Raw genomic sequence first — 12441 nt, 5'->3', positions numbered from 1 at the left:
CTGAGCACCTCCCAACTAAGACCAGGCAGCACTGACTACAAGTAACCAGCACTACACTTGATCTCAGCCAGAAGGCCGAGAAGCGATAACCCGAACGGGCCGCGCGTTGCCCGAGCCTGCCCGATACTGCTGTTCAGCCCTTGCAGCGATTCAGCCTACTTCTAGGCAATTCCATGGGGCCCTGCAGGCTCACACACTCACAGCTACACGGGAGGTGAATAAAGGCCGGAGAGGAAGCCAGACAGGATTTGCTTCTTTTGCTTGCACCACAATGCAGTGCTGAAAGAGGAGGAATCTACATAAAAACGCCTTCCTGGCAACGCCCAAATGCCCTGCTGCCATGCAGATAAACACTGGCAGCGGCAGCAAGTGCATGCCCACAGCCACCCCTTGTTCCTTCACACCTTGTATCAGCTGTAATCCAGTCCAGTCCAGTGCTGCCTGCTGAGCAGCACTGACCAACACTGCCTGGGCCCAGGCTTTTATCTCTGAGGCCCCATTATGATGTCAGAAAGCTGGCTCTGGAATCCTGAGGGCTCCACTATGACACGTGCAAAGTTCCGTCTGAACTTTATATAAGACGGTGAGGCTCAGTCAGTCACTCAGTGTTGCCTGAGAGGGCAACACTGCAACAGCCGGCCGCCAGGCTGTCTTTTTTTTGCACAGCTAGTTGCCTCCAGGAGGCCACAAGAGGGAGACAAGGGACTGCAAAATGGAAAATAGGCATCCACCAACTTTACAGACAACTTCTCCTTGCTCCTACAACCTCCATCCTTGCACAGTTTGTTATTCTTCTAGGTAACATAGTAACAAATCCAAATTGCTGCTCTCTTTGTAGGCAAGCAAGGCTTTGTTGCAACTGCAATTCTTACTTCTTCTTGAAATGTAGGGACGACAGTACATTCCATCACATCCATCTAGTGTACACAGGTAGGTCCATTGTGGCGGGCAGGCGAGCGGGCGGGCTGCTTTATTGGCTGTTTGCTGTTCCCCTACTCCACTCCACTATTTGACTGTTGTGCTGCATCAATCAATCAATCAATCAATCAATCAATCAATCAATCAATCAATCAATCAGTGGCTGGCTCAGGTGCAGCTCTTTAACTTACCTAAAAGGGAGGGCGGAGAGAAGACAAGGAAGGTGAATGAGGTGTTCCAATGTGAAATGCCGGAAACACAGAAACACAGACGACACACAACAAGAGGTGGCAATCTATTCATTAATTGCATTTAATCAATGAGCTCATTATCACTCATGCATTGTCCAACAGGTGTTGAAATAATGGGATTAAAAGGGGAGATCCCTTCAGAAAGACAGAAACAATAGCAAAGACAAAAAACACTTTTGGAATCTGCTTTTAGTCAACACATAAGGAAAGGGTGCACCGGTCCTGGAAATACTGCAATACCAGGTCAATGCGTGGAGTGGACAGAGCAAGCTCTATTTCCATCTCCCTGTTCTAAAAATCCATTTAATATATGGTCCCCAGATAGGGGACGTATCAGATATTAAACTGATAAGAACAGATACTACACTTGATCTTAGCCAAAAGGCCGAGAAGCGATAACCCGAACGGGCCGCGCGTTGCCCGAGCCTGCCCGATACTGCTGTTCAGCCCTTGCAGCGATTCAGCCTACTTCTAGGCAATTCCATGGGGCCCTGCAGGCTCACACACTCACAGCTACACGGGAGGTGAATAAAGGCCGGAGAGGAAGCCAGACAGGATTTGCTTCTTTTGCTTGCACCACAATGCAGTGCTGAAAGAGGAGGAATCTACATAAAAACGCCTTCCTGGCAACGCCCAAATGCCCTGCTGCCATGCAGATAAACACTGGCAGCGGCAGCAAGTGCATGCCCACAGCCACCCCTTGTTCCTTCACACCTTGTATCAGCTGTAATCCAGTCCAGTCCAGTGCTGCCTGCTGAGCAGCACTGACCAACACTGCCTGGGCCCAGGCTTTTATCTCTGAGGCCCCATTATGATGTCAGAAAGCTGGCTCTGGAATCCTGAGGGCTCCACTATGACACGTGCAAAGTTCCGTCTGAACTTTATATAAGACGGTGAGGCTCAGTCAGTCACTCAGTGTTGCCTGAGAGGGCAACACTGCAACAGCCGGCCGCCAGGCTGTCTTTTTTTTGCACAGCTAGTTGCCTCCAGGAGGCCACAAGAGGGAGACAAGGGACTGCAAAATGGAAAATAGGCATCCACCAACTTTACAGACAACTTCTCCTTGCTCCTACAACCTCCATCCTTGCACAGTTTGTTATTCTTCTAGGTAACATAGTAACAAATCCAAATTGCTGCTCTCTTTGTAGGCAAGCAAGGCTTTGTTGCAACTGCAATTCTTACTTCTTCTTGAAATGTAGGGACGACAGTACATTCCATCACATCCATCTAGTGTACACAGGTAGGTCCATTGTGGCGGGCAGGCGAGCGGGCGGGCTGCTTTATTGGCTGTTTGCTGTTCCCCTACTCCACTCCACTATTTGACTGTTGTGCTGCATCAATCAATCAATCAATCAATCAATCAATCAATCAATCAGTGGCTGGCTCAGGTGCAGCTCTTTAACTTACCTAAAAGGGAGGGCGGAGAGAAGACAAGGAAGGTGAATGAGGTGTTCCAATGTGAAATGCCGGAAACACAGAAACACAGACGACACACAACAAGAGGTGGCAATCTATTCATTAATTGCATTTAATCAATGAGCTCATTATCACTCATGCATTGTCCAACAGGTGTTGAAATAATGGGATTAAAAGGGGAGATCCCTTCAGAAAGACAGAAACAATAGCAAAGACAAAAAACACTTTTGGAATCTGCTTTTAGTCAACACATAAGGAAAGGGTGCACCGGTCCTGGAAATACTGCAATACCAGGTCAATGCGTGGAGTGGACAGAGCAAGCTCTATTTCCATCTCCCTGTTCTAAAAATCCATTTAATATATGGTCCCCAGATAGGGGACGTATCAGATATTAAACTGATAAGAACAGATACTACACTTGATCTTAGCCAAAAGGCCGAGAAGCGATAACCCGAACGGGCCGCGCGTTGCCCGAGCCTGCCCGATACTGCTGTTCAGCCCTTGCAGCGATTCAGCCTACTTCTAGGCAATTCCATGGGGCCCTGCAGGCTCACACACTCACAGCTACACGGGAGGTGAATAAAGGCCGGAGAGGAAGCCAGACAGGATTTGCTTCTTTTGCTTGCACCACAATGCAGTGCTGAAAGAGGAGGAATCTACATAAAAACGCCTTCCTGGCAACGCCCAAATGCCCTGCTGCCATGCAGATAAACACTGGCAGCGGCAGCAAGTGCATGCCCACAGCCACCCCTTGTTCCTTCACACCTTGTATCAGCTGTAATCCAGTCCAGTCCAGTGCTGCCTGCTGAGCAGCACTGACCAACACTGCCTGGGCCCAGGCTTTTATCTCTGAGGCCCCATTATGATGTCAGAAAGCTGGCTCTGGAATCCTGAGGGCTCCACTATGACACGTGCAAAGTTCCGTCTGAACTTTATATAAGACGGTGAGGCTCAGTCAGTCACTCAGTGTTGCCTGAGAGGGCAACACTGCAACAGCCGGCCGCCAGGCTGTCTTTTTTTTGCACAGCTAGTTGCCTCCAGGAGGCCACAAGAGGGAGACAAGGGACTGCAAAATGGAAAATAGGCATCCACCAACTTTACAGACAACTTCTCCTTGCTCCTACAACCTCCATCCTTGCACAGTTTGTTATTCTTCTAGGTAACATAGTAACAAATCCAAATTGCTGCTCTCTTTGTAGGCAAGCAAGGCTTTGTTGCAACTGCAATTCTTACTTCTTCTTGAAATGTAGGGACGACAGTACATTCCATCACATCCATCTAGTGTACACAGGTAGGTCCATTGTGGCGGGCAGGCGAGCGGGCGGGCTGCTTTATTGGCTGTTTGCTGTTCCCCTACTCCACTCCACTATTTGACTGTTGTGCTGCATCAATCAATCAATCAATCAATCAATCAATCAATCAATCAATCAATCAATCAGTGGCTGGCTCAGGTGCAGCTCTTTAACTTACCTAAAAGGGAGGGCGGAGAGAAGACAAGGAAGGTGAATGAGGTGTTCCAATGTGAAATGCCGGAAACACAGAAACACAGACGACACACAACAAGAGGTGGCAATCTATTCATTAATTGCATTTAATCAATGAGCTCATTATCACTCATGCATTGTCCAACAGGTGTTGAAATAATGGGATTAAAAGGGGAGATCCCTTCAGAAAGACAGAAACAATAGCAAAGACAAAAAACACTTTTGGAATCTGCTTTTAGTCAACACATAAGGAAAGGGTGCACCGGTCCTGGAAATACTGCAATACCAGGTCAATGCGTGGAGTGGACAGAGCAAGCTCTATTTCCATCTCCCTGTTCTAAAAATCCATTTAATATATGGTCCCCAGATAGGGGACGTATCAGATATTAAACTGATAAGAACAGATACTACACTTGATCTTAGCCAAAAGGCCGAGAAGCGATAACCCGAACGGGCCGCGCGTTGCCCGAGCCTGCCCGATACTGCTGTTCAGCCCTTGCAGCGATTCAGCCTACTTCTAGGCAATTCCATGGGGCCCTGCAGGCTCACACACTCACAGCTACACGGGAGGTGAATAAAGGCCGGAGAGGAAGCCAGACAGGATTTGCTTCTTTTGCTTGCACCACAATGCAGTGCTGAAAGAGGAGGAAACTACATAAAAACGCCTTCCTGGCAACGCCCAAATGCCCTGCTGCCATGCAGATAAACACTGGCAGCGGCAGCAAGTGCATGCCCACAGCCACCCCTTGTTCCTTCACACCTTGTATCAGCTGTAATCCAGTCCAGTCCAGTGCTGCCTGCTGAGCAGCACTGACCAACACTGCCTGGGCCCAGGCTTTTATCTCTGAGGCCCCATTATGATGTCAGAAAGCTGGCTCTGGAATCCTGAGGGCTCCACTATGACACGTGCAAAGTTCCGTCTGAACTTTATATAAGACGGTGAGGCTCAGTCAGTCACTCAGTGTTGCCTGAGAGGGCAACACTGCAACAGCCGGCCGCCAGGCTGTCTTTTTTTTGCACAGCTAGTTGCCTCCAGGAGGCCACAAGAGGGAGACAAGGGACTGCAAAATGGAAAATAGGCATCCACCAACTTTACAGACAACTTCTCCTTGCTCCTACAACCTCCATCCTTGCACAGTTTGTTATTCTTCTAGGTAACATAGTAACAAATCCAAATTGCTGCTCTCTTTGTAGGCAAGCAAGGCTTTGTTGCAACTGCAATTCTTACTTCTTCTTGAAATGTAGGGACGACAGTACATTCCATCACATCCATCTAGTGTACACAGGTAGGTCCATTGTGGCGGGCAGGCGAGCGGGCGGGCTGCTTTATTGGCTGTTTGCTGTTCCCCTACTCCACTCCACTATTTGACTGTTGTGCTGCATCAATCAATCAATCAATCAATCAATCAATCAATCAATCAATCAATCAGTGGCTGGCTCAGGTGCAGCTCTTTAACTTACCTAAAAGGGAGGGCGGAGAGAAGACAAGGAAGGTGAATGAGGTGTTCCAATGTGAAATGCCGGAAACACAGAAACACAGACGACACACAACAAGAGGTGGCAATCTATTCATTAATTGCATTTAATCAATGAGCTCATTATCACTCATGCATTGTCCAACAGGTGTTGAAATAATGGGATTAAAAGGGGAGATCCCTTCAGAAAGACAGAAACAATAGCAAAGACAAAAAACACTTTTGGAATCTGCTTTTAGTCAACACATAAGGAAAGGGTGCACCGGTCCTGGAAATACTGCAATACCAGGTCAATGCGTGGAGTGGACAGAGCAAGCTCTATTTCCATCTCCCTGTTCTAAAAATCCATTTAATATATGGTCCCCAGATAGGGGACGTATCAGATATTAAACTGATAAGAACAGATACTACACTTGATCTTAGCCAAAAGGCCGAGAAGCGATAACCCGAACGGGCCGCGCGTTGCCCGAGCCTGCCCGATACTGCTGTTCAGCCCTTGCAGCGATTCAGCCTACTTCTAGGCAATTCCATGGGGCCCTGCAGGCTCACACACTCACAGCTACACGGGAGGTGAATAAAGGCCGGAGAGGAAGCCAGACAGGATTTGCTTCTTTTGCTTGCACCACAATGCAGTGCTGAAAGAGGAGGAATCTACATAAAAACGCCTTCCTGGCAACGCCCAAATGCCCTGCTGACATGCAGATAAACACTGGCAGCGGCAGCAAGTGCATGCCCACAGCCACCCCTTGTTCCTTCACACCTTGTATCAGCTGTAATCCAGTCCAGTCCAGTGCTGCCTGCTGAGCAGCACTGACCAACACTGCCTGGGCCCAGGCTTTTATCTCTGAGGCCCCATTATGATGTCAGAAAGCTGGCTCTGGAATCCTGAGGGCTCCACTATGACACGTGCAAAGTTCCGTCTGAACTTTATATAAGACGGTGAGGCTCAGTCAGTCACTCAGTGTTGCCTGAGAGGGCAACACTGCAACAGCCGGCCGCCAGGCTGTCTTTTTTTTGCACAGCTAGTTGCCTCCAGGAGGCCACAAGAGGGAGACAAGGGACTGCAAAATGGAAAATAGGCATCCACCAACTTTACAGACAACTTCTCCTTGCTCCTACAACCTCCATCCTTGCACAGTTTGTTATTCTTCTAGGTAACATAGTAACAAATCCAAATTGCTGCTCTCTTTGTAGGCAAGCAAGGCTTTGTTGCAACTGCAATTCTTACTTCTTCTTGAAATGTAGGGACGACAGTACATTCCATCACATCCATCTAGTGTACACAGGTAGGTCCATTGTGGCGGGCAGGCGAGCGGGCGGGCTGCTTTATTGGCTGTTTGCTGTTCCCCTACTCCACTCCACTATTTGACTGTTGTGCTGCATCAATCAATCAATCAATCAATCAATCAATCAATCAATCAATCAGTGGCTGGCTCAGGTGCAGCTCTTTAACTTACCTAAAAGGGAGGGCGGAGAGAAGACAAGGAAGGTGAATGAGGTGTTCCAATGTGAAATGCCGGAAACACAGAAACACAGACGACACACAACAAGAGGTGGCAATCTATTCATTAATTGCATTTAATCAATGAGCTCATTATCACTCATGCATTGTCCAACAGGTGTTGAAATAATGAGATTAAAAGGGGAGATCCCTTCAGAAAGACAGAAACAATAGCAAAGACAAAAAACACTTTTGGAATCTGCTTTTAGTCAACACATAAGGAAAGGGTGCACCGGTCCTGGAAATACTGCAATACCAGGTCAATGCGTGGAGTGGACAGAGCAAGCTCTATTTCCATCTCCCTGTTCTAAAAATCCATTTAATATATGGTCCCCAGATAGGGGACGTATCAGATATTAAACTGATAAGAACAGATACTACACTTGATCTTAGCCAAAAGGCCGAGAAGCGATAACCCGAACGGGCCGCGCGTTGCCCGAGCCTGCCCGATACTGCTGTTCAGCCCTTGCAGCGATTCAGCCTACTTCTAGGCAATTCCATGGGGCCCTGCAGGCTCACACACTCACAGCTACACGGGAGGTGAATAAAGGCCGGAGAGGAAGCCAGACAGGATTTGCTTCTTTTGCTTGCACCACAATGCAGTGCTGAAAGAGGAGGAATCTACATAAAAACGCCTTCCTGGCAACGCCCAAATGCCCTGCTGCCATGCAGATAAACACTGGCAGCGGCAGCAAGTGCATGCCCACAGCCACCCCTTGTTCCTTCACACCTTGTATCAGCTGTAATCCAGTCCAGTCCAGTGCTGCCTGCTGAGCAGCACTGACCAACACTGCCTGGGCCCAGGCTTTTATCTCTGAGGCCCCATTATGATGTCAGAAAGCTGGCTCTGGAATCCTGAGGGCTCCACTATGACACGTGCAAAGTTCCGTCTGAACTTTATATAAGACGGTGAGGCTCAGTCAGTCACTCAGTGTTGCCTGAGAGGGCAACACTGCAACAGCCGGCCGCCAGGCTGTCTTTTTTTTGCACAGCTAGTTGCCTCCAGGAGGCCACAAGAGGGAGACAAGGGACTGCAAAATGGAAAATAGGCATCCACCAACTTTACAGACAACTTCTCCTTGCTCCTACAACCTCCATCCTTGCACAGTTTGTTATTCTTCTAGGTAACATAGTAACAAATCCAAATTGCTGCTCTCTTTGTAGGCAAGCAAGGCTTTGTTGCAACTGCAATTCTTACTTCTTCTTGAAATGTAGGGACGACAGTACATTCCATCACATCCATCTAGTGTACACAGGTAGGTCCATTGTGGCGGGCAGGCGAGCGGGCGGGTTGCTTTATTGGCTGTTTGCTGTTCCCCTACTCCACTCCACTATTTGACTGTTGTGCTGCATCAATCAATCAATCAATCAATCAATCAATCAATCAATCAATCAGTGGCTGGCTCAGGTGCAGCTCTTTAACTTACCTAAAAGGGAGGGCGGAGAGAAGACAAGGAAGGTGAATGAGGTGTTCCAATGTGAAATGCCGGAAACACAGAAACACAGACGACACACAACAAGAGGTGGCAATCTATTCATTAATTGCATTTAATCAATGAGCTCATTATCACTCATGCATTGTCCAACAGGTGTTGAAATAATGGGATTAAAAGGGGAGATCCCTTCAGAAAGACAGAAACAATAGCAAAGACAAAAAACACTTTTGGAATCTGCTTTTAGTCAACACATAAGGAAAGGGTGCACCGGTCCTGGAAATACTGCAATACCAGGTCAATGCGTGGAGTGGACAGAGCAAGCTCTATTTCCATCTCCCTGTTCTAAAAATCCATTTAATATATGGTCCCCAGATAGGGGACGTATCAGATATTAAACTGATAAGAACAGATACTACACTTGATCTTAGCCAAAAGGCCGAGAAGCGATAACCCGAACGGGCCGCGCGTTGCCCGAGCCTGCCCGATACTGCTGTTCAGCCCTTGCAGCGATTCAGCCTACTTCTAGGCAATTCCATGGGGCCCTGCAGGCTCACACACTCACAGCTACACGGGAGGTGAATAAAGGCCGGAGAGGAAGCCAGACAGGATTTGCTTCTTTTGCTTGCACCACAATGCAGTGCTGAAAGAGGAGGAATCTACATAAAAACGCCATCCTGGCAACGCCCAAATGCCCTGCTGCCATGCAGATAAACACTGGCAGCGGCAGCAAGTGCATGCCCACAGCCACCCCTTGTTCCTTCACACCTTGTATCAGCTGTAATCCAGTCCAGTCCAGTGCTGCCTGCTGAGCAGCACTGACCAACACTGCCTGGGCCCAGGCTTTTATCTCTGAGGCCCCATTATGATGTCAGAAAGCTGGCTCTGGAATCCTGAGGGCTCCACTATGACACGTGCAAAGTTCCGTCTGAACTTTATATAAGACGGTGAGGCTCAGTCAGTCACTCAGTGTTGCCTGAGAGGGCAACACTGCAACAGCCGGCCGCCAGGCTGTCTTTTTTTTGCACAGCTAGTTGCCTCCAGGAGGCCACAAGAGGGAGACAAGGGACTGCAAAATGGAAAATAGGCATCCACCAACTTTACAGACAACTTCTCCTTGCTCCTACAACCTCCATCCTTGCACAGTTTGTTATTCTTCTAGGTAACATAGTAACAAATCCAAATTGCTGCTCTCTTTGTAGGCAAGCAAGGCTTTGTTGCAACTGCAATTCTTACTTCTTCTTGAAATGTAGGGACGACAGTACATTCCATCACATCCATCTAGTGTACACAGGTAGGTCCATTGTGGCGGGCAGGCGAGCGGGCGGGCTGCTTTATTGGCTGTTTGCTGTTCCCCTACTCCACTCCACTATTTGACTGTTGTGCTGCATCAATCAATCAATCAATCAATCAATCAATCAATCAGTGGCTGGCTCAGGTGCAGCTCTTTAACTTACCTAAAAGGGAGGGCGGAGAGAAGACAAGGAAGGTGAATGAGGTGTTCCAATGTGAAATGCCGGAAACACAGAAACACAGACGACACACAACAAGAGGTGGCAATCTATTCATTAATTGCATTTAATCAATGAGCTCATTATCACTCATGCATTGTCCAACAGGTGTTGAAATAATGGGATTAAAAGGGGAGATCCCTTCAGAAAGACAGAAACAATAGCAAAGACAAAAAACACTTTTGGAATCTGCTTTTAGTCAACACATAAGGAAAGGGTGCACCGGTCCTGGAAATACTGCAATACCAGGTCAATGCGTGGAGTGGACAGAGCAAGCTCTATTTCCATCTCCCTGTTCTAAAAATCCATTTAATATATGGTCCCCAGATAGGGGACGTATCAGATATTAAACTGATAAGAACAGATACTACACTTGATCTTAGCCAAAAGGCCGAGAAGCGATAACCCGAACGGGCCGCGCGTTGCCCGAGCCTGCCCGATACTGCTGTTCAGCCCTTGCAGCGATTCAGCCTACTTCTAGGCAATTCCATGGGGCCCTGCAGGCTCACACACTCACAGCTACACGGGAGGTGAATAAAGGCCGGAGAGGAAGCCAGACAGGATTTGCTTCTTTTGCTTGCACCACAATGCAGTGCTGAAAGAGGAGGAATCTACATAAAAACGCCTTCCTGGCAACGCCCAAATGCCCTGCTGACATGCAGATAAACACTGGCAGCGGCAGCAAGTGCATGCCCACAGCCACCCCTTGTTCCTTCACACCTTGTATCAGCTGTAATCCAGTCCAGTCCAGTGCTGCCTGCTGAGCAGCACTGACCAACACTGCCTGGGCCCAGGCTTTTATCTCTGAGGCCCCATTATGATGTCAGAAAGCTGGCTCTGGAATCCTGAGGGCTCCACTATGACACGTGCAAAGTTCCGTCTGAACTTTATATAAGACGGTGAGGCTCAGTCAGTCACTCAGTGTTGCCTGAGAGGGCAACACTGCAACAGCCGGCCGCCAGGCTGTCTTTTTTTTGCACAGCTAGTTGCCTCCAGGAGGCCACAAGAGGGAGACAAGGGACTGCAAAATGGAAAATAGGCATCCACCAACTTTACAGACAACTTCTCCTTGCTCCTACAACCTCCATCCTTGCACAGTTTGTTATTCTTCTAGGTAACATAGTAACAAATCCAAATTGCTGCTCTCTTTGTAGGCAAGCAAGGCTTTGTTGCAACTGCAATTCTTACTTCTTCTTGAAATGTAGGGACGACAGTACATTCCATCACATCCATCTAGTGTACACAGGTAGGTCCATTGTGGCGGGCAGGCGAGCGGGCGGGTTGCTTTATTGGCTGTTTGCTGTTCCCCTACTCCACTCCACTATTTGACTGTTGTGCTGCATCAATCAATCAATCAATCAATCAATCAATCAATCAATCAATCAGTGGCTGGCTCAGGTGCAGCTCTTTAACTTACCTAAAAGGGAGGGCGGAGAGAAGACAAGGAAGGTGAATGAGGTGTTCCAATGTGAAATGCCGGAAACACAGAAACACAGACGACACACAACAAGAGGTGGCAATCTATTCATTAATTGCATTTAATCAATGAGCTCATTATCACTCATGCATTGTCCAACAGGTGTTGAAATAATGGGATTAAAAGGGGAGATCCCTTCAGAAAGACAGAAACAATAGCAAAGACAAAAAACACTTTTGGAATCTGCTTTTAGTCAACACATAAGGAAAGGGTGCACCGGTCCTGGAAATACTGCAATACCAGGTCAATGCGTGGAGTGGACAGAGCAAGCTCTATTTCCATCTCCCTGTTCTAAAAATCCATTTAATATATGGTCCCCAGATAGGGGACGTATCAGATATTAAACTGATAAGAACAGATACTACACTTGATCTTAGCCAAAAGGCCGAGAAGCGATAACCCGAACGGGCCGCGCGTTGCCCGAGCCTGCCCGATACTGCTGTTCAGCCCTTGCAGCGATTCAGCCTACTTCTAGGCAATTCCATGGGGCCCTGCAGGCTCACACACTCACAGCTACACGGGAGGTGAATAAAGGCCGGAGAGGAAGCCAGACAGGATTTGCTTATTTTGCTTGCACCACAATGCAGTGCTGAAAGAGGAGGAATCTACATAAAAACGCCTTCCTGGCAACGCCCAAATGCCCTGCTGCCATGCAGATAAACACTGGCAGCAGCAGCAAGTGCATGCCCACAGCCACCCCTTGTTCCTTCACACCTTGTATCAGCTGTAATCCAGTCCAGTCCAGTGCTGCCTGCTGAGCAGCACTGACCAACACTGCCTGGGCCCAGGGTTTTATCTCTGAGGCCCCATTATGATGTCAGAAAGCTGGCTCTGGAATCCTGAGGGCTCCACTATGACACGTGCAAAGTTCCGTCTGAACTTTATATAAGACGGTGAGGCTCAGTCAGTCACTCAGTGTTGCCTGAGAGGGCAACACTGCAACAGCCGGCCGCCAGGCTGTCTTTTTTTTGCACA

At 48.2% G+C, this 12441-nt stretch overlaps 8 non-coding genes across 8 annotated transcripts; all 8 read right to left on the bottom strand.

Annotated features, from left to right (window-relative positions):
* Positions 1–1375: 1375 nt before the first annotated feature.
* On the bottom strand, positions 1376–1566 carry LOC142723392 (U2 spliceosomal RNA). The gene has a single exon (XR_012875595.1). It is a non-coding gene; the product is annotated as a U2 spliceosomal RNA (small nuclear RNA).
* A 1276-nt stretch (positions 1567–2842) lies between these two features.
* LOC142723391 (U2 spliceosomal RNA) lies at positions 2843–3033 on the bottom strand. The gene has a single exon (XR_012875594.1). It is a non-coding gene; the product is annotated as a U2 spliceosomal RNA (small nuclear RNA).
* Positions 3034–4321: 1288 nt separating this feature from the next.
* LOC142723390 (U2 spliceosomal RNA) lies at positions 4322–4512 on the bottom strand. The gene has a single exon (XR_012875593.1). It is a non-coding gene; the product is annotated as a U2 spliceosomal RNA (small nuclear RNA).
* A 1284-nt stretch (positions 4513–5796) lies between these two features.
* Positions 5797–5987, bottom strand: LOC142723389 (U2 spliceosomal RNA). The gene has a single exon (XR_012875592.1). It is a non-coding gene; the product is annotated as a U2 spliceosomal RNA (small nuclear RNA).
* A 1280-nt stretch (positions 5988–7267) lies between these two features.
* LOC142723388 (U2 spliceosomal RNA) lies at positions 7268–7458 on the bottom strand. Its single transcript, XR_012875591.1, has one exon. It is a non-coding gene; the product is annotated as a U2 spliceosomal RNA (small nuclear RNA).
* Positions 7459–8738: 1280 nt separating this feature from the next.
* Positions 8739–8929, bottom strand: LOC142723386 (U2 spliceosomal RNA). The gene has a single exon (XR_012875589.1). It is a non-coding gene; the product is annotated as a U2 spliceosomal RNA (small nuclear RNA).
* A 1272-nt stretch (positions 8930–10201) lies between these two features.
* Positions 10202–10392, bottom strand: LOC142723384 (U2 spliceosomal RNA). The gene has a single exon (XR_012875588.1). It is a non-coding gene; the product is annotated as a U2 spliceosomal RNA (small nuclear RNA).
* A 1280-nt stretch (positions 10393–11672) lies between these two features.
* LOC142723383 (U2 spliceosomal RNA) lies at positions 11673–11863 on the bottom strand. The gene has a single exon (XR_012875587.1). It is a non-coding gene; the product is annotated as a U2 spliceosomal RNA (small nuclear RNA).
* Between the last annotated feature and the right edge of the window lie 578 nt (positions 11864–12441).

Source organism: Rhinoderma darwinii, unplaced genomic scaffold (genome assembly GCF_050947455.1).
Source record: "Rhinoderma darwinii isolate aRhiDar2 unplaced genomic scaffold, aRhiDar2.hap1 Scaffold_549, whole genome shotgun sequence".
In the NCBI taxonomy this organism is placed as follows: Eukaryota; Metazoa; Chordata; class Amphibia; order Anura; family Rhinodermatidae; genus Rhinoderma; species Rhinoderma darwinii.
This window is presented reverse-complemented; position numbering and strand designations above follow the sequence as displayed.